Source organism: Gigantopelta aegis, chromosome 8, assembly GCF_016097555.1.
Source record: "Gigantopelta aegis isolate Gae_Host chromosome 8, Gae_host_genome, whole genome shotgun sequence".
In the NCBI taxonomy this organism is placed as follows: Eukaryota; Metazoa; Mollusca; class Gastropoda; order Neomphalida; family Peltospiridae; genus Gigantopelta; species Gigantopelta aegis.
Genome location: NC_054706.1, coordinates 18,619,811 through 18,637,299, shown reverse-complemented (window position 1 = coordinate 18,637,299; position 17,489 = coordinate 18,619,811). Strand labels below are relative to the sequence as shown.

At 40.7% G+C, this 17,489-nt stretch overlaps 1 protein-coding gene and 1 long non-coding RNA gene across 2 annotated transcripts in view; one reads left to right on the top strand and one right to left on the bottom strand.

Annotated features, from left to right (window-relative positions):
* Positions 1-17,482, bottom strand: part of LOC121378325 — a 71,259-nt gene extending 53,777 nt beyond the window's left edge. The window contains exon 1 of the long non-coding RNA XR_005958706.1: positions 17,340-17,482. This is a non-coding gene — a long non-coding RNA (uncharacterized LOC121378325). The remainder of the gene's footprint in view (positions 1-17,339) is intronic.
* The window catches only part of LOC121378324 (histone acetyltransferase KAT6A-like), a 58,075-nt gene that overhangs the window by 19,429 nt on the left and 21,157 nt on the right, over positions 1-17,489 (top strand). The window lies entirely within an intron of this gene.

Here is a 17,489-nt window from a genome sequence, read left to right as displayed (position 1 = left end):
ATGTAATAACACAGAAAACAACATATATGCAATAACAAAGAAAACAACATATATGTAATAACAAAGAAAACAGCATATATGTAATAACACAGAAAACAACATATATGTAATAACACAGAAAACAACATATATGTAATTAGACTAGAGAAAACGACTTACATGTAAGAGTAGAAAAACGATTCCGAATTATAGACTATACAAAAGCAACCTATATTTAATAAAGTAAAACTTTGTTTTGTTTAACGACACCAACAGAACGCACTGGATAGCAAATATTTGATAATTCTTATATAGAGAAAATTTCGCTAAATCTTAGAGGAAATTTCGCTACATTATTTCCATTAGTAGCACGGGATCTCTTAGATGCACTTTCCTATAAATGTATTAAACGCTAGACGAAAAGACCTATATGTAATAACAGAGAAAACAACATATAATTATTATGCAATTATAGACTAGAGAAAAGCGACGTATATCTACTACAGACTAAAACAAAAAACCTGTATGTAAAAATAGAGAAAACAACATGTTATATACAATTACAGATCAGAAAACAAAACAATAAAACAAAACAAACAAAAAACAAAAAACAACAACAAACAAACAAAACAAAACAAAACAAAACAAACAAAAGAAGATGTGTGTAATGATAGAAATCAAAACTACAATTATTTTTTTTATACAATTTTTTTTTTTTTAAATTAAAAAAAAGTTTAAAAAAATAGAATTATAGACTTCAGAACAGTGACCTGTTTGTAATAGAGACTAGAGAAAATGACCTATATGTAAATTATAGAAGAGAAAGTAAAGTCTGTGAGGAGAGTCTGTAATCATGGTTTCTTTCTGTTGGCGCGGTGAACAGCTGGTATTGATTGACATAACTTGCACAGCCATTATCGCCATCTCTGAAATGCGCCTGCATAGTTTGCAGACTCCCTTGTGACATTTTCGCGCGTTTTGTCAATACGTCGAGTCGCCGCCCCTTTTCAATAATGAACCAACAACCCTAACGTTGTTTTCCTTCCCGTCTTCGTTCAAATATTACATGGCGGGGTGTATACTTGGATGCATAAGTTCCTCTTTGTTAGGCATTCTAGACAGAGAATGTTAAAAGAAAACGCGCGCTTCGTCTTAAAAACTGAGAAATTGTAACTCGGATAAATATTTGAGGACACGTGGACTAGATAGACATTAGATAATGTGGATTTAGAAGATAAAGTTGTTAGTTTGAGGAATTTTAGTTTGAAATTTGGAGAATTAAATGGTTAGTTCCTGATCGTAACTGTATGTGTGGTGGGGGTTGGAGGACGGCAGAAAATGAGAGAGAGAGAGAGAGAGAGAGAGAGAGAGAGAGAGAGAGAGAGAGAGAGAGAGAGAGAGAGAGAGAGAGAGAGAGAGAGAGAGAGAGAGAGAGAGAGGGGGGGAGGGAGAGATAGGGGAGGGAGGCGAAAGAGAGGGAGGTGGGGCGAAAGGGGAAGAGACAGCTAGGGAGATGAGGTGGGGCGAAAGGGGGGAGAGAGAGGGGGAGGGAGGTGGGAAACAGACAGGAAAAAATAGACACGATGGCCTATTTCTTGCGGTACGCCACAGAAAGAAGAAATCGACTAAAAACAACAAAATACATTCTAAAGTATTGGTTTTATAGGGATAAATATTTAAAACATTCTCCTCATTGATTCTTCTCTTGCTATTATTTGACAAATTATTGTTTTACAACAAAAACCAATCAGACGCTGATTCATCCTCCCCTCCCCCCCCCCCCCCCCCCAACCTACGTTAGAAAATAACTCTCTCCATGGTCATTATTTGTTGTTTAAAAATGTCCTTGCATCGATCATTTTCCTTAGACTACACGGATGGACGTTGACAAATAGCTCTGTAAATATGTATATAGTGTCAGGGTTCGAATATCTAAAAGATCGTGTTTACCGATCGCAAGACGGCCGCCGCGGGGCCTTTAGTCTGCCGGTCACTTTGTTAATGCCCCTTATAACGCGGTGGAAACAAAACACCGACAGTGGACAAAAGAAACTTCACAGAGCCCACCGTTTATTTCAAGGGTCACACCAAACACTTGATTATTACGCGAAACAGTATGTATTACGTAAAGTGAACATTTTGGTTCTTTTCAGTAGTGACAAGTCAGAGGGTTGTCTGTGTACGGAAAGAAATTCGTTTCAAAACAACGTTTGTTTTTCTTTCTTTTTTCATACCAAAAAAACGCGCAGAGGTTTTAAAATAAATGAAAATTTTTAGTCGGCCATTTTGTGATGAAGAAAATAAGCTTCAGCGTCAAATCTTTAGACCAGGTTTTGTCCGGTCAACGTCACCACAGGCCGGGAGACTCTTTTGACCTGTCGTCCGCTCGGACAGGCAATTATTTCACGTTGATATATTCACACAGTAGTTTGACACAATCGTGTTTGGTCCGGCACGTTTTCATTTCGACTGGCAGCTTCCGGTGCCTGTAGCTTCCGGTTCGAATATCGGGCACGAATTATAGCCAGTTTTGACCCTAGGACTATAATGAATTTGTCATTGTAAATTACATCAGTAGAACTGAAACAGCTGTCCGTCATTTTAGTCAAAAATATATATATATACATTACAAAATGTTTTATACTTAAAACTGAATTACTTTTATATGTATATAAATATTTATTTATTTATTTTTACGAATATATTGGTATACCAGAGATCCATCCAATGACCCATCGCTACCTCCTGCTAAAAGCTTTGATGTAGAAATCGTGTTTTCCAAACTTAGACTAAGCACAATATTAATATAATACACACAAACTGAACACTCCCGTTTTTATTCTATAATAATAAGACCTACACTAGTGACAGTCTCAACGAAAGATGTTTTTAAAAACTTAGACGACTTGGGGTCGCAGTTGAAAAAGGCGCGCAACACGTCACAACAACAAAACATTTACCGAGCCTCAAAACGGCCATTAGTGATCTTACAAATGCATCAATCTGCTTCGCTCGTTTATGGCCGGATCGGCCTTTTATGAGCAGTGTTCGCCCGTGGTCGTAAACGATCCATAAAATATCGAGTTGCGTCAGTGTATTAATAAAAATACATGGAATCCACGACATTGCCGGGAATGGAGCGGCCGTGTAAAGTTTACTAGGTCGAGAGAAAAACAACAACAGTTCCAATCAGTTCATGGTCGAAAGGTTGGTCCATGGAAATCGGTAAACGGCGGAGCTGGAACGTAAAATATTGCATGGATTTTACAAAAAGTGAAACAGATCTTTATATCATATTTTATGGTAGGCCCACACGTACTACATGGTTATTATATTGTGATGTGTGTTCTGCTGGGGTAATGCACGTGAAACATGATCTAACAAATCATAGGATATTGAGTGTCCCCTAACTTCGAAGACGTCTGCATTGTCCCCACGCCACCTCTAGCTGCATAGCAAACTAATATAGCCCTATAGCTGCCCCCAAAACTAGCAAAACAGCACGTTGCTAAGATAGCAAATACAAGGCGTTTAATAGCATGTGGTACGTAATGTCCTGTCTACGTAATATAAACGATCATGATAACATTTCAACTGGGTTCGTATGTACCAAATACTATCAATGCGAAATCTTCCTCTTGAAGGATAAGTGTTTTTTCACATGTTTATGTAACGGTGCCAGACGTTAACTGTCACATATATTAGATAACAGAGCGTCATTGAGACAACACAAAACCGAACAGGAAGTTTCCTTTTGTCGCACAACTTAGCTGGTTTCCTACGGAGAGACATTACGTCATTGGTATTAAAGGAACGCTAAATATTGTTGGACAATGCCTTGTTTCTTTAACGTGGGTTTGTTGCAAGTGGATGTATACGGAAGCACTGATCATAGGCGTCAAAATGAAGCGGGTAGGGCCTATATATATGGGGAATTTCGAGGGTCGAACTACTCCCCCCCCCCCCCTCCGCTCAAGCAATATTTTTTCCAGTGTTTTGCGGAGATCATGACCCCCCCCCCCCCCACACACACACACATGATCTTGATCACGACAGTATAAACCCCAACACCACACACACACACACACACACACACACACTCAAATTCCTACACACGCGTCTAGAGGGTGGGGCAGTTACGTTAACTCGCTAGGGAATATAATTTTCCTGTTTGTGGGAAAGTGCATCCCTTGCACAAATGAACAAATATAGCAGGTTTCTTCTGAAGACTGGAGCCCGAATATTCAAATAATTCGTATTCAAAAGCTGTGATTAAAGGGACACGCCCTAGTTACGGCTAGTTGTTAACCATTACGGCGTTGTTTTTCGCTATTAAACCCATTTTTTCACAAATAAAATTGCACTTTACTTACATTTTATTATTTAGAATACACATTTCCATTCACCTGAAGTGCTTTTTGGTAATCCTGGTAATCCTGATGTTTGTAAAACCACGAAATGCATTTTTTTTTATTTCTTAAAAAGCCGCGCGCACTCGAGAAAAAACCGTTAAGCAAGCGAGGTCCAATCTATTTTTAGAGGGAATCTTCCTGTGTAAACGTCACAGACGTTGATATACCATGTGACCGTTATCATTTTGGTTCGGTTTGTTTTCTCGTACACGGTTCGCGCAATCAACATCCAATTTGTTGTCGTTTGCTTGTTATTCATTTGTGAGATACAAAACGTTAAAAACCCATAAAGTCTTACGATATCTGGAGAGGGGATACAACCAGGACAGAACAGTTGGAACATGTCCAGGAGAGGTGAACGGAACGCACCCCAGGTCTGTGCGCACTCTGTGAAATTTGTCGTGACGTAAGCATTGTTGAGCTTCGAGCGACATCTACCGGTGACATCAGAATACTAACTTTCAAAATTATTTCAAGCAATTGGGACATGGGGATTCTCATGGTATTTATCGATATAAAACCTGCGTTTTCACTCCATTTGATAAAAACGTGATCTAAGTGTGTTACAGGTTTGTAGATTAACCAAATTATAATTTATTTTCGCTGGATGGAACTAGGGCGTGCGGCTTTAATCAGGAACCGGGTTTGAGGACGAAAATTACGGGTATTTTTTGTCCTACTCTATATAGAGGTTAAATATGTCCTGTGCCTCTTTCCCACTAGATATTGTGCCAACCCTCCCCCTCCCCCTCCGTATATCGTTCCTACGGACCTGTTAATTCATCATTATGCTCCAGTGATGTCGGTAAAACATAACAAACGAAAGCCGTATTATACGGGGTGTGGTGCAATACTCGGTATATTCTAACTTTTGAACTTGCAGAGAGGATGAAAATAAGCACACGTGTCATAACAACATAATTTGCACTAAAACCAGACGGAGTCCCCGATCAGACGACCGATCGACTGTGACCTTTACTTGACCGACAAAACCGATACATGTGGCATTGTTATGACGTGTCTTCAGTTCCATTGTCTGGAATGCTGGAGTAAGAATTCCAGAGGTATTCCGTATATACCTCCAGCAAAAGTTTAAAGTTTGTTTTGTTTATCTACGACTAGTGCGTTAACAATTCTGTCTCTTTAAAACTAAAGTATCGTTCAGAAACTGGGTGCAGAGTGTGCAGTTCCTTCCCTGTTTCTGACACCACTAGAGCATATTGATTGATAAATCATCGGTTACTGAATGTGAAACATTTGGTAATTGTGACAGACAGACTTTGGAGGAAACTCTCCTCAGTTTTCTTTATTAGCAGACAAAAATATTTTATAGTCATGACAGTTACTGGTTGAAACTGGGAATTGAGCTTGGGTCGACCTACGACCCAATCATCTCAGGCGAGTGCTCTACCGACTAAGCTAGATCCCCCCCCCCCCCCCCCGTAAAAAAAATCAAAAAAAAAAATCAACACATTGGATTACTGTTAAACTTATCAATTAAAGTGGCCATGTTATTTAGCTATTTTAAAAGTTAGTTTTGTGTTGTTTAACGACGCCGGTAGAGCGCATTGATTTATTAATCGCCGGTTGTTGGATGTTAGACATTTGGTAATTTTGATGCATAGTCTTAGAGAGGAAACCCGCAACATTTTCCCCTTAGTTGTAAGATATCTTTTTGATGCACCATCCCACACAGGATATCACATACCACGGCCTTTGATATACCAGTCATGGAGCACTGGCTGGAACGAGAAATAATCCAATGAGCTCGCCGACGGGGATCGATCGTAAACCGACCGCGCATCAGGCCAGCGTTTTATCACTGGACTAAATCCTGCCCCTCCATTCCTAATTTATAACATCCTTAACTCATCATGTACAAAAAACAAACACGACTAGACCTACAGTTTTAACGATTCCGTGCGTGTTCGTCTCGTAGCCATTAAAAGAAAATACATTGCACCACTGAACATTCGAGAAGCGGAACGCGCCCTTTGAACGTTGACATAGCAAATACCGCATTTACCCGTTACCTAGGTTAGAGATGGCGCCAAACGGAAGTGCAAGAATGGCGAGTCAGGGGAAAAAAAATGTTATCAAAAAAAAATTCTATTCAAAGTTATGGGGCTGTGTAGTGTTCGCTTGAGGTGCTTGCGTGGCAGGATCGAACCACCTCGGTGGATCCATTCAGCTGATTTGGTTTTTCTCTAGTTCCAACCAGTGCACCACAACTGGTCAAAGACCGTGGTAGGTGTTTTCCTGTCTGTCGGAAAGTGTATATAAAAGATCCCTCGTTGTATTGGAAAACATGTAGCGGGTTTCCTCTGTTGACTACGTATCAGAAGTACTATGTTTGACATCCAGTAGCCGATGATTAATTAATCAATGTGTTCTAGTAGTGTCGTTAAACAAAACAAACTTTAACTATTCAAAATTATAAATATTAAAGAAAGAAAAATGTCCTAATTTTAAAAAGAAAATGGCTAAAATTGTTAAAACAAAAAAATATATTTTATAAAGTAGATTATAACTTTAGTATGATTTATCAAATTTTGTTTTTAAAACCTATTTATATTAACGTATTTTGAATACAGTAATTCGTTGACAAACATTCAAATACAGTTCCTACAAGATTTTGTAAAATACTGGGCGAAGGTTGTTAAAATAATCACGAAAAAAAAAGCGACAGATCGGTAACGTTGCTAAGGAATCTACGACTAATTTGATCCGTTAGCAACGCTTGCGCAGCGTTTGGTTTATGCTCGTCTTTATATCCGCTGTAACATCTTGTTTACGTGACATGGTTAGCGTACCGCGTCCACAGTTTTTCCCGTTAACATTTTACAGCACCTTACTGTTATTGGTTTTAAAGAGACAAAATAGTTTTTACTTGACACAAGTATATTAAATTAGATAGATCCGACTCTTCTTAAATGGTTTATAAATGCAACGATCAGAGTCGATTTTAAGAACTCTGTGATTATGCTTGCTAATGGGGAAGGAGAGGAGAAGGTGTTTTTTAAAGAGAGAAACTAGTTTTTACTCAACACAAGTATATTAAATTAAATATATCCGGTTCAAATTAAATGTTTTATAAATTCAACGATCAGAGTCAGTTTTAAGAAATCGATAATCATGCTTGCTAATGGGGAGGGGAAGGAGAGGAGAAAGAGTAGTTTTTAAAGTGACAAAATAGTTTTTACTTGACACAAGTATGTTAAATTAAATATATCCGATTCTACTTAAATGTTTTATAAATTCAGCAATCAGAGTCGGTTTTAAGAAGTAGGTAATAGTGCTTGCTAATGGTGGAGGAGAGGAAAAGGGGTGAGGGAAGGCTAGAAGGGAAACAGGTATTGTTCAGAACCTGGGTACAGAGCGTGTACCTGCGTGCAGTTCCCTCCCCTGTTTCTATCACTGCAAAAATTACGGCGCCGTAAATATATGCGTGGGCATTACCCTTTGCTGAAGAACAAAAGAAACGCAGCGAAACAGGATCCCCTGTTTGTTTCTAAAAATTTCAAACTCCACCACTAATATAGTACAGTTTATTCGTGTTTAATAACCACGATTAAAAGTCCTACTAAACAGAGGACTTTAGTCGCCAGTCTCTTTGTCTTAAAAAAACCCACACACCCATGATTTATGGCCAATAAAGAGATCTGGTCGATCGTTTTATAATGGTAATTTTCTCTCTCTGATGCTTTCTGCAACACAGGAAGCGACGGAGACGAGTTTTGGGTTGCGCGCGCCCGGAGGGGGGAAGCGCGCGTGAACTTTGTCACACAATAGCCTCGACCTCGGTATCGGTTCAGTTTGCAGACGAGAAATCTGGAGCTCTGTGAGGCGTAACACGCCGCTTATCGGCACGCGGCAATCTCGCGGGTTCGTTTTCACAAAACAGAGTTACGCCGGGCGATCACGTGCTGACCCCTGTTTTACGTCAGTCGCCATGGCAACGAACCGTGTTTTAATATTGACAATAATTGTTTAGACCGACGACCGTGCCTCGAAACGGGCTTGCTTTATCGATACGCCGGGACCTGGGAATTAAAGTAACGGTCTACGGCGCCGTGCGTGACTTCCGCTCCGTTTGCTTGAGAAGCCGTGTATCCGCCTTGGCAGCTTGCCAGAGTGGAGTATTTAGATAAATAAATAAAATAAAAATATATGCTGGTTTACACACGACATCTTGACGTTAATAGATCGGCTGTTCGCGGGAGTTCGGTTCCGATATCGATCTAACGAACACAATCCTCGACTTAGATGTCCGCATTGACTTATTCTTCTTGCTTATTGATCCAAGTCCTATTGAATGAGTTAGGATTCGATTACGGTTTACAGGCGCGGATTTCGGGGCAGTGTTTGGGGGCTTCGGGCGGACGTGCCACATCTTCGTTTGAGAAACTTAGTTTCACAATAATGTACCATTTCAATAAATGTAAATAAAATATAACTGTCGTCAGAAGCGGGGTGCGTGAAATTGCAGTGGCACCGTGAGTAGCACATGTAGCATGTTCTACCGCCCCCGCGCTTCGGGGGCTCCGTGGTGATGTGTACATTTATTTTCCCCGGGTCATTTTATCCTTTCTCCCCGAGGGGTTTACAAAATATATACCCTGGGAAGGGGGACCCGCTGTTATTTGTGCTAGTCCCCACGGATCCTTAAACCGGCTCTGTTGATTTTTTTTTTTTATCTTATCATCGGCTATTGGACGTCAAATATAATATGGTCATTCTGACACTCTTTTTTTTTTTTTAGAGGAAACCCGCTGTCGCCACATAGGCTACTATTTTACGACAGACAGAAAGGGATATTTTATTTGCTCTTCCCACAGGCAAGATGGCCTAACCACGAGGCCACCGAGACCGGTCTGTTTACGGTCAGAGTACTCGGGCTACCAACTCTGAAGAAGATTATGCATTTCGCCCCGTCCCCTTGCCCCCCTCCCCTTCCCTCCACCAGATGAAAGACGAATTAATGTATAACTGTTTCTTGTTGCTGGTATCTTCTGACACTTATTTGTGAATGAATAAATGAATAAATTAATAATAATTATAATTATAATTAAAATAAATATGTTTTTTAATTCTTGCATTCCCAACCCTTTGGTCAATTCTAGATCCGCTCTTTAGTTAGTGACCTTTATTACATTGTAAAACTTCACGTCACGGCAGGTCCAAGGTTTACCAGTTTGAGTATCATCATAAAGCTCTTCCAGAGATTGTTGAATTTATCTCTAACTAACGTCCGCCATGTTGGACTTGGCCCGCCAGTGCAACGACGTCATTATCTTTCACCGATTAATGACCGCCGCGCCGAACGAGACGCGAGGTCACGTGATGCGATGCGACGCGTCCCGACGCGATGGGATATGAGGATGGCACCTTACCAAAAGTCTGTTAATTTAACTACGCGTTCCGCATCCCTTCCCAGGCGACGCCGTAATGTAAAGACATTTCCGTTACTGTACGCGTCTTGTCAGAGGCGAACAACGTCGGGCGATTTGCGGAATAGCTTTTCACAAACAATGGGCGGCCGCGTCCGTTGAAGAAAGCACTTCACACAAAATGGACTTCTGCCTTGCAGCTAAAAACATCGATGACAATCTAACAGGGCCATTTTGCCATTATCGAAAGGAAATGTTTACGAATCTTCTGCAAGGACGGACTCAGGAGATGATCAGAAGGAAGTGGGTTTGGGGGGGGGGGGGGGGGGATTCAGGTTTAATATCCAAAATACCCCTTCGATATATTTTCGAAGATGACGACGATGAAGATAATAAAAACGATAATGACTAGGAAAAAAAAAAGAAAAAAAAAGTATAGTTTGTTTTGATTAATGACACCACTAGAGCACATTGATTTACAAATTACCGGCTATTGGATGTCAAACATTTGGTAACCTTTGACTAGTAGTTTTAGAGGAAACCCACTACATTTTTATTAGCAGCAATTTGCTGCAAAGGATCTTTTATATGCAATTTTTCTTATAGACAAGACCTATCATGACCTGTACCAGTATTTACTGTTTCGACATATACTCGACGAATGCAGTGGTATGTGCTGTTCTGTCCAGTGCAAATAAAATACCAGTTTCTGCCGTGGCGACAATGGATTTCCTCCCATTTTCTCGAAGCTAAATACCACAACTGTCGACTGTTAGACACAACCACTTATTGCAAGGTTATTCAACGAAGTCCTAGGGTATCACCAAACAAGCACTCTTTTCATTTCTGTGCCCTGACATTGTACCCTCCCGTTCCGATATTCGCCGATGACTATTAGCTCGTCCAAGTTTACTACCATTTTCACTTGTGGTAAACTTATGCGGTTAGACTGGTTTACGGTAATGGATAAAGTTAAAAAAAAAAGACACATTTACGGTAAACAACGTGATATGTATAATTGGTATTGTCAGTTGTATTTCATGGTGTTTTGTGTATTATGACGGGCTTTACCCGATATATAAACTCTTTTTGTCAGTCTGCCAAACACAGCGAGACTCGAGGTAGCGGCCTTAGTGCCATTGTTTCGTCTGTAACAATAAACCTATTGTAAGCAAAGGAAAAAAAGACTTGTGTCTGTAGTTTTAGTTTTCATATTTTTAAAGCCGCAGACCCTAGCTTGGTTGATCTACAAAGCTGTAAAACGTTTGGATAAAGTTAGATTAGGGTGAAACAAATGTCTCGGACGTTGAAACGGGGAAATACCCTTTATAAATTTAATAGACTAGAGCTCGTCTCAGTAACCGTTACTTATCGGAGGTACGTGTGTGTTTTTAAATATGAAAAAAAAAAATGCATTTTTGTGGTATTAGAAACACTAGGATGACCAGGAATAATTCGGAAATATACTACAAACTCTCCAGATCGTGTTATAACAATTTACTAATACAAAATACAAACACATCTACACTTTTATTAAACTCGTGTTTTCGCTGCCAAATGTTATCGTCAACTTCTTGTACATGTTAGACATGCTGTGGTTCTGAATGGAGTTAATCTTCTAGTTAAATAAATAAAAGTTTGTTTTATTTAAGGACACCACTGGAACACATTGATTTAGTAATCATCGGTTATTCGATGTCAAACATTTGGTACTTTTTGACATATAGTCTTATAGAGGAAACCCGCTATATATATTTTTCCATTAGTAATCGTAGCAAGAGATCTTTTAGATACATCATCCCACATACAGGATAACACATACCACGACTTTTGATATACCAGTCGTAGGTTAATCGGCCCACCGTTGCGGATCAATCCTAGACCGATCGCGCATCAAGCTTGCGCTTTACCACTGGGCTACGTTCCGCCCCTGTCAGACACCAAAGAGTCGTAGTTTTAACGTGCGGGGGTGTCGTCCAACTAATAATTGTTTCCTTTTCGTTGACGATCCGTCACGTGAGTAGACCGGTGTCTCGTCTTCGTTACGTCAGATAGAGCGGGGGGGGGGGGGGGGGGGGGTCAGCGACAGTTGTGGTAATAGATATTGACAGATGATGTTGACGACGTTGAATAAATTTCCCTGCCTGCTTTTCATTATGGTTCACTCCCCTTTTGTGTCTGTCGCCGAGACACAGCTGTTGGCGCTTGCTGCATACAAGGCCGTCGCTAAATCCAATAGCATAAAATAGCCAGGCGCGGATCCAACATTTTATAAAGGGGGAGAGGAGGAGGGGGTAACATGGGGTTTGGTAAGGAAGAGAACTCTTTTTTTACTTGCCCATGTCCAAAATGTTCAGGCACGCCTATCCCGGACTGGATCTCTGGCATTGTCAGTGGGCAATTCCGCGACGGGAGGGGGTTGGGGGAAGTGGGAGTTGTAATATGAAGGGGACAATTTAGAAATTAAGGCCTAATAATAAGGGATGGGGGGGGGGGGGGGGCGTTGATAAACAGTACTTCTCGCCTTAAAAATGTTTCATCAAATATAGAGAGAGACAGGAAATCCGAAACTGCCACAAAAGATAATTTTGCCGAAAATACAGCTAATATTATTTTGCATGCTCTTTCCGATAGACAGAACAGGACATACCACGGTATTTGATGTAGCAGTTGTTGGACACTTAGTTCTGCGACGATTGTGCGACCCATGCACTTCAGGCGCGTATTCTATCATCAGTAACCAGCCCCGCCTCAGACAATAACAATGTCAAACCAGCCAATATGTGTAACTGATAATATGAAGGAAGGAAGGGAGAAAATGTTTTATTTAACGACGCATTCAACACATTCTATTTATGGTTATATGACGTCGGACATATGGTTAAGGACCATACAGATATTGAGAGAGCAAACCCGCTGTCGCAACTTCATGGGCTACTCTTTTTGATTAGCAGAAAGATATCTTTTTATATGCACCATTCCACAGACAGGATAACACACGCCACGGCCTTTGATGTATCAGTTGTGGTGCATTGGCTGGAGCGAGAAATAGCGCAATGGTCCCACTGATAATATGAAGTGTTGGTAAAATAGTTATTCATCCATCCATTCATTCATTCATTCATTCATCCATTCCATCCATTATTCCTCCATTTATTAATTCACCCTCATAAAAGATTCAAATAGTATGCTGACGATTGTCTATACTACAGAAAGGTTTTTTCTATAGATATAACATAATAGTAGACTGAAGAATAACGATCAATCAAAAAGTCTGGGTTTTTTTTCTTTCTTTCATTTTTTTTTTTTTAGTTTTTTTTTCTTAATTAATAGTGGATGATTGCAGTCTGTCTGTTTCCGCGACAGATTACGTGGTATAGGCTAATTTGCTGCATTATCGTTGGGGAATTTTATCGATTTTGCTTTGCGTTGACGTTGGTCCTCATAAATTAATCTAAGTCAACGGTAGACTGGTTTTCCGAACTTTGACTGCGTGCGTCAGTCACTCGGAGCTTAAGGTTCAACGCAGCACTTAAAGAAAATCGGTTTTGGGTTTTGACTACACGTCTGCAGTCACTGTTGTCCTGTCTATAGCCGTGTTAGTAATTTAAATGCAGCCATTTTACACTGGAGCAAAACACACAGATGTGTATTATGTTTTCAAATAAAGACTGGTTTCCATAAACTCTGTAACGAACACTGATCGATGCAGACAGGGCCACCGCCTTGTTACGGATCTGTAAAGATGAATACAGGCACGTTCAGGAAGGCGAGCGAAAGCGAGTGCTCCCCAGTTTTGTTTCGTTTTCGTTTTGTTTACATTTATATGTTGGGTTTTTAACTTCATTAACACCCCCCCCCCCCCCCCCCAACCCATCCAACGTTAGGTAAATACACTATGATAGAAGACAATGGTACCAGTCAAATATTTCGCGAGCGCTCGGTTTTCTGAACACGGCTGTAACTTACGTTGGAAGTTACAGAATAGTACCTAGAATAAAGTAACTGGAGATCTGCAGTCATACTATAATGGCACGATATTAGTAAGGGCACATTAATTTTTATCTTTCTTTGGGGGGGGGGGGGGGGGGGGGGGGGGGGGATAACCGGCTTACGTTAAAAGATCTGATAGTAGTCGGCGATCTTTCGTTCTCAAGAGTCATTCCAAACGCACTAAGCTGTAAGCAGATTTACATAAGCCGTGTTTCGACTGGTTGAATGTATGTCATCTGGACAGGTCGTATCACTGACTTTTCTCACATCACCTAACTGATTAATCCATTTTGTTCAAGATATAATATGTCGATGAACCCGGCGCGATAATTTTTTTTATTAACCACTCTACAACCAACTCTCTTCTTTTAAATCCTCGTTAGCATAAAATCACAAAACCGCAACATGGACGTAGCGTGGTCTAAAACTGGGGGTGGGTCGAATATGATCCTAGCGGACCCCTTTGTTTATATTTCCCTGAACACCTCTATGAATAGCGTAATATTGCATTATAAATAATAATGTTTTAGCCTCAGTGGCGTTCTCCCCTGGGTCAACTCGCTGGCCATGCCAGGGATAGGACCCAGGAGGGGGGGGGGGGGGAGGGGGGACATGCCTGAACCCTAGTGGATAGAAGCATGTAAAACAAGTTTGACTTGACTTGACTCAGTGGCGACAGTTTGTTAAAAAAAATCCGACCCTCCCCAGCCTACGTCTATGTACAACATTTCAATGTTCTTTTGTGTCTAACACACCACCACCTGAAACTAGGAAGGAAATGGTTATTTAACGACGCACTCAACACATTTTATTTACGGTTATATGGCATCGGACATATGGATAAGGACAACACAGATATTGAGAGAGGAAACCCGCTGTCGCCACTTTATGGGCTACTCTTTTTCGATTAGCAGCAAGGGATATTTTACATGCACCATCCCACAGACAGGATAGTACATACTACGGCCTTTGTTATACCAGTTGTGGTGCACTGGCTGGGACGAGAAATAGCCCAATGAGCCCACCGACGGGAATCGATCCTAAATCGATCGCGCATCAGGCGAGCGCTGTACCACTGAGCTACGTCCCGCCCTCCTGAAACAAGACATTTTATTATTTTGCATCTCGTGTTTCTCTGGCCGCTTAATACAACGGGGGCGTAGGCTGGGGGGGGGGGGGGGGGGGTTCGGACGAACCCCCGCTGAAGCAAATGGTCCGCTTTCAGTACTAAAACATACAGGTTTATAAATATGGGGTGGTGCAAAAACAAAATAGAAAAAGGTCTACTTGGTTCATATTCGAACCCCCCCCCCCCCCCCCCCCCCCCCCCCCCCCCCCCCCCCCAGGTCCAGATCACGCTACGCCCCTGCAACGGGTTGTTAGAATAATCCGGTTTGGCGCAAAATATGTCGATGAACTCGTCGCGATAAGAAATCATTTTTTACTGCATTTTTTGTATATGTTTTTTTTATTTTTTTATTGTCGACTCATGTGTCCGCTTAATCGGACATAGACTGTGATAGTCCGTAAAATTGTTTAGCGATACGTCAGTGTCTTGGCGTGAATATTAAAACTGACAATAAGGGACCTATCCTTGTGTAACTTTGGACCTTAATGACCTTTTTTTTAACTTGCCTCACCGATCCCTATCAGGCTCGCGGGAATTAAAGGGCAAGTAGAGTTTTTAGTAATTCTTTGCTTGAGTCATAACATGTTAGCAAGTTTTAATATATATGACGTCTACATATAGTTTCACTAAAATCTAACCCGTGATACACCTAAAATATTTTTCGTGCAGTTATGAAAACGTCGAAATCCGCATTCGTTTAATTAAGGAATGGTTACACGGTGGTTCGTAACGATACTTTTTTTTTTTTTTTTTTTTTTTTTTTTTTTTCGCTCTAAATTGTTGTTTAAATCATTAATTTTAAGAACATGCCACAATTCTGGCACCTTACAACGGAAGAGGCTATATATATATTTTTTTTTAAATCTTTTTTTAAACCATATTTAAAGAAAAACAACGTAAATATCATCATTAATTTTGTCGAGTATAGCAAACTTTGTTAGGGGACCATCCCATGCCTAACATAAAGGACGGTATGGTCGTGAACCGTGCCTGTTTCTGCAGAAATGCGATTATGTATTTTGGTGTAGCTGTGACGCGTGTCGACGAAGAAACAACGGAATAGCACGTGGTCGTCAAGATAATCGATATTAGTGATTACACACTGTAGAAATTTAATATTGCCAGCGAAATGAATTATTCAACTTGAGCTTCGCGTTATTGCGCAAATGTAAAAAATGTATTTATATAAAAAAAAATAATCTTTTTGTTTAAAACACTATTTTTGTACGACGACCTTAAAGTTTCTTCTTTCTTTCTATTTTCTCCCGTCCTTTTTTTTCAATTTTTTTTTCTCTCTCTCACCTCCTCTCCCTCCCCTCCATCTCTCTCTCTCTCTCTCTCTCTCTCTCTCTCTCTCTCTCTCTCTCTCTCTCTCTCTCTCTCTCTCTCTCTCTCTCTCTCTCTCTCCCCCACGCCTTAACTGTCTCTTGATAGTTCATAACACTTAATTATACTGACATTTATTTTAACAAGAAAATGAATTCCTGGCTAGACATAATTCCTCTTCCTCGTGATGGACGGGCCAAGATGGTATTAGTCTACGGAAGTCGCGTCAGCGTGGCGCATCAAGATGGCCGGATTACGCTTGACGGCGTGACGTAACACGTCATGTGATTGCCGCTTAGATCATTTTTATCGGGTTCCTCGACGGAAATCGGTTTTAGTGCTCCGGGACTTGCGTGTCATTCGACAACAATAAAACAGGATAAATATAGCTCTCACTAAGGAGATTGTCATAAACCGATAGCGACAGAGAGAGAGAGAGAGAGAGAGAGAGAGAGAGAGAGAGAGAGAGAGAGAGAGAGAGAGAGAGAGAGAGAGAGAGAGAGGAGAGAGAGAGAGAGAGAGAGAGAGAGAGAGAGAGAGAGAGAGAGTTGGGGGTTGGGGGTAGGGGGGGGGGGAGAGCGTCATCCATATCATGTTTTAGGACCAAGTAAGGTACATTTGTTACAAACAGGCATCGGATACTCAATTGTAAAGCGGATAAATGATTCTCTCTCTCTCTCTCTCTCTCTCTCTCTCTCTCTCTCTCTCTCTCTCTCTCTCTCTCTCTCTCTCTGTGTGATGCACACACTTTCTCTCAACACCACAGTATAATCAATATATCAAACACCAAGGACCGAATTTATGAAAAATACAATATTTATTACTTAATCGCCCTAAACAACCGTGAATATTGAATAATTTACGATCAATGTTGTGTGTGGTAGGTATGTTCATCCAGTCGTTTGTCACTAACGTTTACTACACTGGTTTCTACGCTACACAATAAACTGGATGACCACTTTGGGACACAGTTAAAATAGTTTGCAAACGTTTAGCGAAAAACGGCTGGCTGAACTTAGACACATGGTATTATATACCTGCACACGTCATATTTTGTCCGGATTTTAGACTTGAACGCATCTGAAACAGAACATGAGACGATCAACTTACGTGAATCCGGTCCGTTGATTGTAACATTCCTTTATTTAAGTGATGCAATACCAGGATACGGGATATCCCTATTAGTTACCGAGCATCGTATGACACGGATGTCTTAGCCTGGGTTAAATCAGAGGCGTATTAGTCTCCTTTTTATCGCGT